The sequence below is a fragment of the Aythya ferina genome (genome assembly GCF_964211825.1).
Source record: "Aythya ferina genome assembly, chromosome: 7".
NCBI lineage: Eukaryota > Metazoa > Chordata > Aves > Anseriformes > Anatidae > Aythya > Aythya ferina.
In genome coordinates this window covers 36,124,555-36,133,365 of record NC_140302.1, presented here as the reverse complement: position 1 = coordinate 36,133,365, position 8,811 = coordinate 36,124,555, and the positions used below count along the sequence as shown (strand labels likewise).

The window sequence follows — 8,811 nt, the reverse complement described above, 5'->3', positions numbered from 1 at the left end:
GGAGAGAACGGTAGCATAAAGGATTTTTTTGTTAGAGAAGTAATTAATTGATCATAGGCTGTTTCTTTAGCAATTATGCGATATTCCCCTGTTAATCTGTTTAAAACTATTGTGTCGGTATAAACACCCAACATCTTTGCTGTTTTCAAAAGTAGACAAACGAGGTCCTTCCCTTCTTCTCTGGTCAGCCTCGGGGACATGCGGCTCGTTCTGAGCAGGGCTTTCCGGGAACGTGTTCTCTGTCAGGAATGCCGGATAACTCCACAGTCGGGAGACTTTTCCATAATTAAACTCTGTGCAAAATAAAGGGAGATCTTCATCACACTCTTTGTATTCATATAAAATCTGTTGCCATGGGAGCTGGCATTGCATAGCAAGGTAGGCAAAATCAGTAATGTTACATTACGTTTGCCCTGTAGCCACTGGAGGGTCCCTTAAAATAAAGTCGCTTTTTATCTTTGCTTTCTGAATAAACATAAAACTAGATTTTTAGTGCAAAATCCTGATTTCAAGGTTATTGATGCCAGACTAAATTAATACAGTCTGTGCGATAGCATACAAAATCCCCAGCAAAGCCAGGGATACTCCTGTCTTTTGAAAGCTTGACATTTGTTTTTCATCATGAACTTAAAGGTCACCAGCTACAGATGAATCAGGATACCTGCTTGAGTTTACATTTACATGCATTTTATTTTATTCCCATGTGCACTTTTTATGAGATCCATCACTGGAATAAAACTGTAGCTCTCTCTTATTATCCAGGTTTGATAAACTAGAAGAGTTATCAACCTGCTGCCTTTAAGAACAGGCTAGTTGTCTTCGGTGCATCGCAGTGCAGCTGCAGTCCGGTGGTGTGCCACTCAAGAAATCTGTTTCCTTCATGGCTTGGCTCAAACATCTCCACTAATTTCAGTTGTAAATACAGTGTTAAAAAAACGGCTCTCTCTTCCTAATCTGTAATTCTCGGCATTTTGTCATCCTGCTCAATCCCTGAAATAATGGCAATGTTGCACTGTCAAAGCAACTGAAAAATGGTTTGTGTGTATTGATGCTTGTTTAATTCTTATTTTATTTCTACAGATGAAGATGCAATTAATCAAAATGCAGGTTTCAGAACTTCCAGTGATTCCAAACGCCTCATTCAGACTTACAATGAATGTGTCCCATGTCTTCTGCATATGAATTTTTGTTTTTGTTCAGGCTAGCAAGTGACCTGTATTGCTGCACAGATTTTTTTGAAACCAAATAACATTTTATATTTTTACCAAAATACCTGTGGAGCTGACAGAGCATGATGCATTCATTTTCCTTGATTTTGTAGTGAGGGAAAAGGCTAGCATGAATAATTCAAAAATAATGCTGAGACTGTTAAGATTTAGTACTGGAGAGGTCATCACAGTTGGGAGAATGAGCTAGGAGACTATTACTATTCCACGATCTTTGAATCTCAAGGTGACATCATTATTATTTCTCTATATCTATAATGTGGTGCTGCAACCAACTTATTGCAGTGTTTCTCATGTAGGGTAGAAAGATCAATTACATACAGACCTCAAAATGTGAACTATAAGCATAGTGTCCAATAAAACTGTCATTAACAGTCACCACAATTTTAACTGTATGCTTCCAGGTCAAGCTGTTCTAAAAATGATAACTGACATTGAAAGGTTGAATAAAGAGCACTCACTCTAACGGGGACAATTCTGTACCCAAATAAGTTTTCATTAACAAATTTGCTAATTCCATTCTGGAGTTTACAAAACCATTAGATATTTCACTGATTCCCTTCATTGTTTCTGCTAGGAGCATTCATAGGCAACCTGAAAAAAAACACAATCAGAACTTTTCCACATGATCAGCATCAACAGCTGTAGTGCTGAATGCAGATAAAGCATCCCTGTGCAATTTGAGTTAATTTATTCCTGTCTTCGATGAGAAACTGAAAGATGCTATGGAAGTTACCGTACAGTAGCACTCATTGCAGGACTTTAACTATTGCCTCACCTCTCCGTGTGCTGTTACCTCTGCAGCGTGCCGTGGAAGTGTGCATTACCCGAGCAAACAAGTCACTTACAGATCCTCCAAAGCAACGCATGCCAGGAAACAGCCGTCAGGACTTGAGAAGACTCTCTCGATTGGGTAAGCACTGCCTTGTATGTGTAATTAAACATTCATTTCCCTTGGAGAATATTCCTCAGGACTGTAACTCTTCCTATAAACACTTTTCCTACTTGTTTTATTTTCTTTTTGTAATTTTCGCATGAGTTTGAAAGATAAATAATGTGGCTTTCATAAGGAAATTACAGAGAAAAAAGGCTTTTTGTGCCACCTGTTCTGAACACCAGGATGCTTTGATGTGAGTACTGTTCCAATGCTTCTAAAAGACACTCTGCGAATCCTTGAAACAATGATTTCCTTTTCTGTTTTGAAGAAGCAAGCTCCTCTCCTGTTTTATTAGTTCTTCCCCATTTTCCTTGTGGGATGTTTGTGACAGGTGCCTGCTTCTGGATAATGGCAGAGCAGGAGCAGGACCATGAGCAGGAGCGCCCTGCCAGAGGTGCAGACCTGCAGGAGCTGCCTGCACCCTGCCTGCTCTCAAAGCCTTTCTGGTTTTGCCCATTTCCTCCCTCCTGGCTGTGTGCTCTGTCTGCCTGGCAGCCCTGGCCCACGGCCGGGCACATGCAGCGCACCTCATTAGGTCAGGCCGTGTGAGGTCGGCTCCATCAGCCCCCTCCTTGGTGGGCTTCCCAGGAAACGTGCACTGATGGCTTTTGGACAGCCAACAACTTCTTCGTATGTTCAGGATCTAAATGAGCTTATTGGTGACCTCAGTTTTCTAAATTCTGATTTGAGTTCCCTTGCTTCCCTGAACCAGACATTTTTACAGCAAGTATAAAAATATTAATATGACTAAGTAAGCACAGGCATGGAACAGGTAGAAAAAAAGAAGTGTGGAAATGAATGTCCTTCATCATTTTACTTGCACAGCTTTCAGGTGTGCACAGCTGGAGGGCTGGGGCACTCTGGTGGGACCATGGACTCCAGCCCTGCTGAACCAAAAATTAAGTGTGGTCACAGGAATCAAAATTAAATAGGCTGGGAGATATGCGATCCTGCAGCAGGAAAAATAAAACTGGGAAACAATGTCTCTCTAATGATGACAGGAAAATTAAAAAGAGAATAAAGCGGTGGCTTCCTAGGTATAGCTTTCTTCCTGTTCAACCAAACATTTATTTTAATTTTTAGCATTTGGAGGAAAGCCACATGACTTAAGCTCCAGTTCACCCTCATTATGCAATCTTAACTGCCATAATGTTTTTGTCGGCCTATTGCACATAATGATGTTCGCCCTCTGCAGAGACGTGGTCCAGAGGCGGCGGTGATTAACAAGCTGGGTCAGCGCTGCTCGGCCGAACGCGCCACGCTGACGTGCAGCTTGGGAGCACCAGGAAATCTGATCTGAGCATCACCACTAGCGGTGGTCATCTTCTGGTCGGATAGAACCGAAGAAAGAATTGGAGATCGGGGAAAAAAAAACAAACAGGTTTTATGGCAAAATTACTGAAAACACCAGAGACTTAGGCTTACTTCTGCCTTTATCACAGATTTTCTTGTTTTGAGGCACGGCACTGTGACAGCTACATTTACTGTCTGAAATTTGTTAAGGTACTGGGGCTACAGAGTTCGTGATCCAAGCCCAGCAGTCAGCAGGGGGAAAGGTAGAAAGGACAGTCTTACATCTGAACACGGTATGGGGAGTCTGCAGGTCCGGAGTCAATTCGAGCAGTTTATCTGCTTTAACATTTCTAAATTTAATCTTGCTCTGATTGGCATGAGAAGGAGTCTGGGACAATTTTTGCTGCCGGTTTTGCCTTTTAGGTGACCTGAGGATATCATTTAGATCCATACATTGTACACCATACGTTGTGCTAAATTTTGCTTGGAAGGGCAATCTGGCTGTAGGTGATCTTCCTTGACATTTAAAAAGCATAATAAGAATTTAATACTCGTGAGATACTGTTGACAAAGATGAAAATTTTGCAGCATCAGGTAGGGAAGAAATCACTTTTATGCCAAAGAGCTTGGATTTCATATTGTGTTTTGAAACAACACTGTGGGCTTTTGGAAAAGGAAAAGCAATGGGTGCCCTGGTCCCCAGGTCAACCCCAAGCAAACACAGAAGCAAACATTTTCAGTGGGTTTTTTGTTCGTCACCATACAAACTAAAAAGTCAGTCAATTAATAATAGATGTTGTAAAAAGTGTTGAAAAACTACAACGAGAAACAATTCCTTAGAATGTTCCAGTTACCTGTCACACGAAGCAGTGTCTGTGGCTAGTGGTCAGCTGAGGATGGTTTTTACATTTGGCTAGGAAACAAGAGAAAGTTGGCAAAAAAAGCTAAAAAGAGTCATTAAGCCTGTTTATCATTAAATAAAATGTACAAGCTCGTTCATAATACAGGAATGCAAACTATACTGTTTGAGGAAATGTAAACGTAACTGCAACTATTTCATTTCATGTGAGGTTTATGTTAGCTCTCCTATTAAATTTAATGGGTTGCCTCATGAGAAGCAGCTCATTAATATGAATATGAAGAGCATGTCTCAACCTGCAGACTAAATAACACTACGATATGTGATGTTTATTTTCCTTTGGTAGGTTGTTGCTTTTTAAAAATATGAACTAATGTAGTAGAAGTAGAGGGAGTCTGGGGATCGAGCACTGAGCTGGGAACCAGGAGGCCGCCTTCTCATTCAGCTCCATGTCATATACTTCGGATGTGAACCTGAGCAAATCAATTAACTGCTGTTTACTTTGGTTACTGAATCAGGTTAAATCAACGGACAGTGTAATACTTTACTTATTGTGAGGCTAAATAATTTTAATTAATCATCCTGGTTTAGATTGACAACACGGGATGCCTGGAGTTTTCCTCCATTGGGAGGAAAAGGGACACCCACAGTGCCTTCCTCCCCTTCAGGGCAGCGGGTGAAGGATGGCATCTTGTGGGTGAGGTGTTTACACGGCGTTCGTTGCTGCTTGATGGAGTTCCAGGATGTTGCCACGTGAAAGAAGCTAAATGAGCAAAAACCCTTAAAAATGAAATTGAAAAATTAACCAGCAAACACTGAATTTATGGCCCTCAAAGGAACATTAACTTGCCCACATTTATCAAATTAGGGTCAATTTTCCAGAAGACAGAGCCCCTTTTGTGGTTTTACTTTCTGGCCACAAAATTAACACTCACCTGTGAACTGCGGGCATTGCTCGAGGGGCTGGTGCCTCTGGTAACTTGGCTTTTGTTTGTTGGTTGGTTATTCATTGGGAAAATTTCACGTTCTTAAATAGGCATAGGGATTGTCTTAAAACCTTGCAGTGAAATTTACATTAAAATAAATCTTGTAACTGAAAACTGCCAGAAATTGAGGCCTTGATACTGCAGTGGGACATAATGGATGGTTGTACTGCCATCATCCCTTAATCACAGAATTATAGAACTGTAGAACATCCCGAGCTGGAAGGGTCCCACAATCATCAAGTCCAACTCCTGTCTTCTCCACATAGGACCACCTAAAAACTAAACCATACATCTTGGAACTTGGCAGGCTTGGTGCCCTGACTGTCCTGGGAAGCCTGTGTCACTTAATTCCATTGACTGGGTTTATTTCGTAGTACCTGTTTCATTGCAATCACAAAAACGAAAATGAAAATAATTAATTGTGTAAAATTGTCCATCAAAACAACACTTTCAGGTCATTCTTCCTGGAATTACTTGTAGTATTTTATTTGCTGGCCTTACTTTTTTATGACCTGAGTCTGCTCTTGTGATCTTCTGGAAAAGGAACAGCACTCAATACTGGGAATCCCCAATAAATGATTGGGATGATCACCAGCCGAGAATTTGAGATTTCCCTAATGTTTTTTGTGCTGTGAAGGACCTGCCATCCTGGTGGGAGTCGCAGAGGTCTGCACCAAATTCATTCTCACCCCTGCTTTGTGCCCAGCGTGGGGCTGTGCTGTCCATGAGCAGCTCCAGACACAAACCCTGACCGCAGACACCCTTCATGCTGCTGATGCCGGTGTGCATCAGGCTGCTCTACTGCTTTAGCACCAAAGGCAATAAATCTGTGTAATCACAGATAGGTAGGAGCCATCCCTGTAGCTTTTCTATTGCCTTCTCTACGCTTTCCACATGGATGGGCACTGCGGTGCTCTCCTCGCTGTGTCTGGAAGCATGGTGTCCAAAGGGCCGCTGGTGGAAAAGCCTTGCTTTGTTGTATGATAGCATCAGGATGGGTTGCAATGAAAGCTAAAATTAAATAATAATAATAATAATAAAATGGTCTAATCAAGTTCCTTACACGGTTTGAATCCACCAAACTTTTAATAATTAAACATTTTGGATGGAACTCATAAAAATTACTTAGAAAGACAAGTAAGACCTGCACTCTGATCCTTAACTTGTACAAGTAAAAAGTGTTAAGCATTCTTTTTTTTTTTTTTTGTTACATTTTTGTTCCATTGCACATACTCAGGAGACCCCTTTATTTCAAATTTAAAATAGTCTATGAAAATCTGTATTGACGTAATAGCTTATTAGGCTACAAGCAAAATATTCCCAGAACTAATTTTTAATTAATATAGTTCACTGAAAACTTATAAAAGATTCATACATAATATGATAAAAGAAATAAACATCCTCAATACCATGTCAAGTTTCTTTTCTTTGTAAAACATTGTTTTTTCTCCTCTGCTACCAGAACAATAAAACCTGCTCTTACAGAATTGACTTGCGCTTGTCTTTGGCAGCTCTGTCAGATGTGATATTTTCTGATAAATAAAATGGCGCTTATGAATTCAGAGTCAAATTGTCACCTTTTCTCACTCCAGGTTCTGCCTTTCATAAAAGTCCCGTATTTCAGATCCAGATTCCTCTTGGACTTTGGCACTGTCCCTCCAACAGGTTGCTGCACGGCTGATGGAGTCCAGCAGAAATCATCTTTGTACTCTACGTGAATTTTATGTCAGTCATAAAGTAATTAAAAGTGGCAAGATATGACCCAAATTCATCTCATCTCTCTGCAGTCATATCAAAGTGATATATCTAGTCCAAGATGCTAGCTGTAAATTCCCTCTGTAGGCAGAGAGGAGATACTGGCATCTCCAGAGATGTCTTTTGGCCACATTTCTGGAAAAGGAGGGCACATGTCACAGGTGCTGAGCAGGAAAGCCTTGCTTGAAGCGCCTCCAGCGAGATGCTTCTTGGGGGGGGCTGAGCTGTGTCCCACCTGTGGGGGCTGACAGATCGTTACAGGCAGGATGCTTCTTAGCAGAAGGTTGCAGGGAGAGGTCTTCTCAGGGCTGCGAGGAGCTGTCTTGAGCCTTTGCAACAGAGACAGCCTTTTGCTTTTCACCAAATACTTGGATTTTGTCCTAAGCAAAGCAACTGCTCAATGGGTAGCATGAGATACTGCTGTGCTGTTCTGAGAAGCCCTTCCTCCTTACTCTCCTTCCAGAGAGTTAGTCCTCTCCTGATATAAACTGTGCTTCGTTTTGTGTTGAATTCTCTTTACTTTAGTCTGCTCATGATTCCATTTGCATCGGAGGTTTCCACTGCAGTATTTCATGCAGAAGTTAATCTGGGGAAGCTGGATGTTATGCAGGCTGGGTAATAAAACCTGGGGGCTCCTGGTCGTCCATCAGGAGGGAGTGGGACCGCCTGGGTGGGAGCGAGCCACAGCTGAGGCATTCAGTAATAGGGTGGAGGCTTTACTACTTCATCCTTCCTCGTTTTGGCAAGGGCAGGAGAGGAATTAAATTGGAAGGCTGACAACCTGAACACATATTTCCTGCACTGTTATTCCTGGTAGTTGCCTTACTCTCTGCAACAGCCGAAAACAAAGGATGTGTTACGCTTATCCTGAAGTGATGATCAATTAAGAAGAAAAAAAAAAAAGACAATTTTTTTACATAGCTGTAATCAACTTAATTCTTGCTGCCCAAAGGAAAAAAAAAAAAAAAAAGGACAAAAAGACATTCACACTTCTGCCGAAGCTGTACTTTTAAACTTCAGCAGTGTGTGAACAACAGGACCATGGGGTGCCCCCAAGGGCTGGGGGGATTTGGAGGCTGAGCAGCCGCTGCCCACACCTCTGCTGTGGGATGGGGCTGTCGAAGCTGCTGGTGCTCAGAAGGAAACAGAACGCCAGGGGATTTATCTGTGTTCATGTCCTTCCATCTGTGGTCAGCAAAACGATTAAGAACCGCAGGCTGAACTAGAGCTGCCCGAGCAGCCCCAGGGGCGAGCTGAAGGGTCGCTCACCTCTTTGCCCTCAGAGCATCCCCCGGTGCGGGAGAGCCTTGGGTTTGTGGTTAAGGTGTGCTCTCGTGCCACTGCTGGAACCACTCAGCTTCGTGTCTGCAAAGCCATGAGTAGTTCATGGGAGAAGATCTGATTCATTAAAAACCATTGGGTGGACACGTGTAAATGGGTGCTTTTAATATATGTGCATATGCCACAGGCCTGTGGGAATCAGGGCATTAATTGCCCCATCCCCTACATCAACAGCACGGCCACTACAAGAGTGATGGCAAGGTGCACTGATAGTATTGGGCATCTCTTGGAAGACTTCCCCTAATTAGTCCAATTAAGTATCTTAGTCTAAGTCAGGATAACACTATATATATAACAAGATTTAGTCCTGTGAATTCTCAATATGCTTAGCTCCTATGTAGCTTTAATACACTCAGCATTTTCCAGGATTAGGTCTTAAGGGCTTGATCCAAAACCATTTAAAATCAATATGTG

At 42.0% G+C, this 8,811-nt stretch overlaps 1 long non-coding RNA gene across 1 annotated transcript; it reads right to left on the bottom strand.

Moving 5' to 3' along the window:
• Window positions 1-5,694: 5,694 nt before the first annotated feature.
• On the bottom strand, window positions 5,695-7,644 carry LOC311440093. Its single transcript, XR_014695203.1, has 2 exons — window positions 6,879-7,644; window positions 5,695-6,312 (listed from the first exon to the last, which is right to left on the bottom strand). It is a non-coding gene; the product is annotated as an uncharacterized lncRNA (long non-coding RNA).
• Window positions 7,645-8,811: the final 1,167 nt, after the last annotated feature.